Below are 6,000 nucleotides of genomic sequence, written 5' to 3' on the forward strand. Positions count from 1 at the left end.
ATTACCGAATCGTTTGTTTACGGAAACGAGAATCGTGTCTTTTGCGTGACATTGCCCTTGGTCTTAACCTTCGTCCCGTTAAATCGTTTGTAACTGTTAATCAACGATAAGGGTTTAGATGCCCTGACGTGCCACAGAAGCGCGGTCCATGCACTCACTCCTAAGTCCCAGAGACATGTGAGAACACGACTAACACTAAAACGCTCGGCGGGTGCGGTGACGGTATATAAATATAAACGTCATTCGTCTGCCGTTTTCGATGTCATCCATGTATGCGAACAGACTGGACGGTGAAGGTATAGTTACAGATATCGACACCGCCAAGATTCGATGTTAAAAACGTCGCCAACAGCTCCGATACAAAGGACCTTTGGACGCGGAGTTAATTATTGTACCTACTTGGCTATAAGTGGTCGTTTATTCAATAACTGTCCTGTTGTGGAAAAACAAAAATTGGCTAAACCTGACATATTATTTAGAGGCTACCAAAAAAGTTGTGCGTTAAAAAAAAAAAAAAAAAACATAATTATTGTACCGATTTAATACTTATTAAGATATCCAGTTAAAAATGGAGGTGTGAACATAAATATGCATAATCATCGTGAATGTTGTATACAATTAATAATATTATTACAATTTAGATACCGGCACACTGGCACGGTGCATATTCCACAACAGTTCAGACATGATATTGGATATTTAATAAATTATAAACATATAGGTAATTCATTTCTTAAAAGAAATAAAACAATACAATCAAATTAAATTTGGCCAAAAACTTAACGTCTGTATACAACTTCGGTTAAGACAAAAATTAAACAGTATATAATTGTATGAAGAATTAAAAATCAACTTAATGAGTATAATACGGTATACCATTATCTTGTATTTGGTATCTTTAAAAATATTTTATAGTATCTTGTATTTAGATGCTTCGTTTGAGTTATCTTATCCAGCCCTGAATTTATACCCATCAGATATTTTAATTATAATGACCCCATACTATCGATGTTGTACTAATCCATAAAATATTAATAACTATAAAATAAAAATACAATTAAAAAACAAAATAAAATACATACATATATATATATATTTATATAAAAAATATACAAAATATATTGACTCAGTTTTTCTCTCTTCTATAGTCCCAGTATACTGTATTCCCATAGGTACAAGATATTTATATTGTATTGAATAAATTATCAATATTAAAAACACCGTTACAGTATTGTATATATATCATTATAAAAAAAAAAAAAAAATGTAAAAACTAAAACGAGATTATATTTTGTAAAATATTTAATTTTTTTTTTTTACATTTTATTAATCATACCTATATATTTACGGCCTTTTATGTGTAAATTATGTAGCTGTATGTCATTTCAACTTTAAATAATACACATCAATAATACAATTTTTATCAAACTATAATTAGAAATGTATACACATAATATAATTGTTGTATGGTTAAAATTAAAAAAGAACTTAAACATAACATTGAATTGGTAATAAAAAATTTTTTTATAAAACATGGCATGATTAGTTGATAAATTAATATAGTACATGTAATATAAAATGTATTTGTAAAACATTATTGAATTGCATTAAAAAATTACTGTATAGAAAAATGCTTAAAAATCTAGAGATTTTTTTTTCAGAAATGGAAAAGTTCCCGTCATTCGAGATATGACTGGAATATTTTATACGAATAAAATGTAAAATTTTATTTTTTTTTTCAAAAAATGTATTGTACATTTAACTTCACAAATGTAGGTTTTGACTATGAGTAATTTAATTTTTAACGTTATACTAACTTAACCTTGTAGTATCATATTTTTCAAAGGCAGACAGCTTCTTTGAAAGTTTTAAAGAATATTGTACGACAAAATATAATTTTCGTTAAATAATTAAGTAACGTGAAAGCTTACATTAATTAAAATTAGCAATTACCTAACGACTAAATAAATTAGTAAGTTAATAATTTAATACTTAAGCTAAACAGTATATGATACATTTTCTACTAATATTTAACGAATATTCAAAAACAGGTTTCTTTAATAAATACAATAATGAATTGTTTTGGTGGTTAAGCATTATAACATATAATAACATATTATATATTATAAAATAATATAATCTCTAGAAATGTCTAGCTATGTATATTTAACAAAACCATCACGAAAGCTTTATAGGTTGATAAATAATATATTATATAAAGTTATATGATATATAGATAATAGTGTGAGGTAATGCGTAGTAACTGTATTTTTGATATTTTTGAATAAAAGAATAATTCTTTGTTTAGAAATGTTATTCAAATAGTTTGATCATTATCGCGTTTAAATTAAAAACAAATATACAACCAATTATATACCTATACTAAGTACTCATACCTAAGCTATTTTGCGTTCAAATGAGCAGACCAAAATGTAGGTAGGTCTAATAACTGTCCGTATTTGCATAATTAGGTAAATGGTCTGTATTAGTTGTACAAAATGTTGTTTTTTGTACTTGAGTCAACACAGTAGTTCTGTTAAATTTTTCCAAAGAAAAGAGTTATATTTAAAATTTAACTTTTGTTTTTATAAAAAATACAATTTTAGATTTATTACGATTAAATACTTAAAAAAATCGGTATTCAGCTATGTTACAACATAAACTATTCAAAATGTATAAAGGAACTAATTTAATGAGCACGATATTTTAGTATAATATACTGCTTCATTTTCACATAATAACTGTTATTTTGTATTCACTAGTATTAATTTTGGTTTCGTTTTTTTCGAATAATTAATTTTTTCAGATATTATCAATCGCACAAATATGTACCGCAGATGTATTTTTAGTATGGTAAATTTCTAATTAGTTCGTAGGAATGTATGCGAGTGTGTATGAAAGCCATCAATGGGATTTTTTTAACCGGTTAAGTTTCTATTAGCGGTTTTTTGACATTTTCAACAGTATGGTAGAAAACCGGTAAATACGACAAATTTTGCAAATATGATGTCCACCAGAAAAATTCCATACGCGTCCGACAAAAGAAAGCGAATAACATATAATAATTAAAATAGATATGAACCGAGCTATAAATTATTTTTGTACCATTTCACCGCATCATCGTCGTGTTGGAAATTGATTAGCAAGTGAATAAGACCAGCGTATATTATAGTGTAATAGATAATAATATTATTACAAACATGGTTTATTCTTTATTATTATTATTTTTTTTTTTATTCTTTTAAGTATAAAAGTAATATTCATGAGAAAGTTTTACATTTTCGTACAAATGCCGCGGGCTTTCAACCACACACTAATAAAATTGAATTTTTATTGAGCCGATTACCTCGCTATGCATTTACTAAAGTGTAGTAAATATTTTATCACATTAGGGGCAGGTAGTATAATATTAAGTGTGAAATAGTTTTTGTCATTAAATGTAATCCATTCTAAAGCGGTGTCGCGTAGGTTGTTATTTATAAATATATATATATATATATAACATATATTATTATAATATATTGCTGTATACCTGCATGTCATACAGTTCACTGAAAATTAAAAGAAAGACGGGCAAAAAAGTTTAATTAATAAACAAACGAACTTACCGTGTTTAATTTTTTCGCACGACGCGGAACTCGATTTAGATTTATAAGTAAACTAATTTGGTTTAACGTGATGATGAGAAACTTTTGAAGCCAAAAACTGTGTGGCTGATGACATACATTGTTACGTTACGCTAACTCATACACACAACAAACGATATTAAATGTCAAGATGCGCGCTGTAGGTACAGTCTCACTTTTGTACACGCGCGATGAGATCAAAATTATTATTGTTTTTGAACGCTTATAAAAGCGCCGTTTTCATTAATCATAATATTTTCCCTGCTTCTGTACGTACACGCTTAGCTATAGAAAATTCAAAGCCTTCAGAATCATTGGCCAAATCGCTAAATCGGAATCTCCTACGATACAATTTGTCGTCGCTGCTAATTTTCCGAATAAACTAATAATACTTCTATCAATAACTGATCACCACAATTATTCATTTATATCTTGTAATGATTATCATGCTTACGGTGTATCGTGTAAATGTAAATCAGTGTCTGCGAATGACTTAATGGCCACTAATATTAGTAGAAATAAAAATAATACTGATTGAATGCAATGACGCACTCAGAATTTTATAATGTGGTGTTAGATTTTATGCAAATAGTTAAAACACGCTATTATAATTTAAAATCATTATTTTATTACGCAATATTATAACATGATATTATAGCACAAACTGCAATTAAATAAATACAGTTAATTACGTTACTGTAATGAGTTTAAAGTCCGTAAGACTCGAGCAGTAATTATTTCAAACATCTCTTGAGTTGCAATTTTCTGGGAATTTTTGTAAAAATGTATAAAAAGTGCAGAAATGCACAATATATACTTTACTCAATACTTTTTTATTATTATTATTATTATTATTTATTAATGTCCACTATATTATTACTAAGCGGTTCACTTGATATTTTTCCTAATTCAGTAATGTCATTGAACTTTTTTTATAATTAGTCCTTCACTTATCAGCATCGTGTTGAAAAATTGCTTGCTTGCTTTGCAAAACCATACTTACTGAATAATATAAGCAAAGTAAACTGCTGTTAAAAAAAATAATCATTGAAGGGGAGCTATAATATAGTCTCAAAGGTTCTTCACTTGGCTACAAAGAAGTCTAACGAATGTTAATGACGGATATTGAATAATTATTTTTTTTTAATTTTCATCACGCTCTTGATGTTGTTATGAAATTTATGTTTAGTCCTATATAACGGTACCAGCTACTTAACTAGAAGATTTTATAATACGTGAAAATAGTAAAAACTACCGCTGGCTATTGTTTAATAGGAATTTATTGGTAATGTATAATATAATATATGTAATATGTATACTATTGTATATAGTCAAATATTTATCAAGGATGTAACTGCCGCTAGGATTACAACACTTTTATAAACTTATTATATATTATATTATAAAATAGGCATACTCGACGATAACCGAATAAGTTATTAGGTATTATATTTTAGGTTCTCATCAGTTTCTATTATATTAGTCTACTCGATATCAAATATGCCCCATATAGAGACGTTTTCTCTTCGATGTTAAACTAAATAGTATTATTTTCTAAATACAGGTTTCAGCTGCTTATTGCGCTAGCACATAGTTATTTAATGCATATGAAATTAAAACCGATAAATAGTTTTAGTTTGAACGTTGGTATACAATTTGGCCTACTTGTGTATACTCTTGTAATTAAAAAATAAAATGAAACAAAATAACAAGGTTATTTCTACGAACTTAATTATTGACTTTGAAACTAAAATTTATCCCTAACCGACTTCAATCATCGTAGGTAGTTACATTTTTTTATCGAGTTTATTTCAAGAGAAAAATATAATTTTTATCGAGCGAGATCCGCAGTGAAGCCCTTAAGCCGGATAAATGAAACACAATGAAACGAATTATCAATTATTCAAACGTGTATGCTGTTTCCGTTGTACCTAATGCAGTTATTAGTATACAATAATTATTATGATTTCGATATGCCACCCTCGTTGTTGAATACAAATGTGAACATATGCACATCGAATGAGATGTGGTCATTTTATGATTAATGCAATAGTAACATACTATCATTTAAATAATTAATGCATTAAACATTCATTTATAAGTCTATATTATAAACGTATATTGGTTCACGAATCTATGTTAGTCAATACAATTGTTATCAAATAATATTGTGCGATAAATGAGTACATTACATATTATGTTTAATTTTGTTTGATATTTGTTGGTGTTATAAATATTGTTAACTTAGCTAATCGAACTTTGAATCGAAAGTCAGTTAAATCGAAATCAATTTCATGGATATACCTACCTACATTGTACACAAATACATAATTGATATAGTTTTACTGAAATTATACACTTAAATGGAGTCGTT

The sequence above is a fragment of the Aphis gossypii genome, chromosome 3 (assembly GCF_020184175.1).
Source record: "Aphis gossypii isolate Hap1 chromosome 3, ASM2018417v2, whole genome shotgun sequence".
Taxonomy (NCBI): Eukaryota; Metazoa; Arthropoda; class Insecta; order Hemiptera; family Aphididae; genus Aphis; species Aphis gossypii.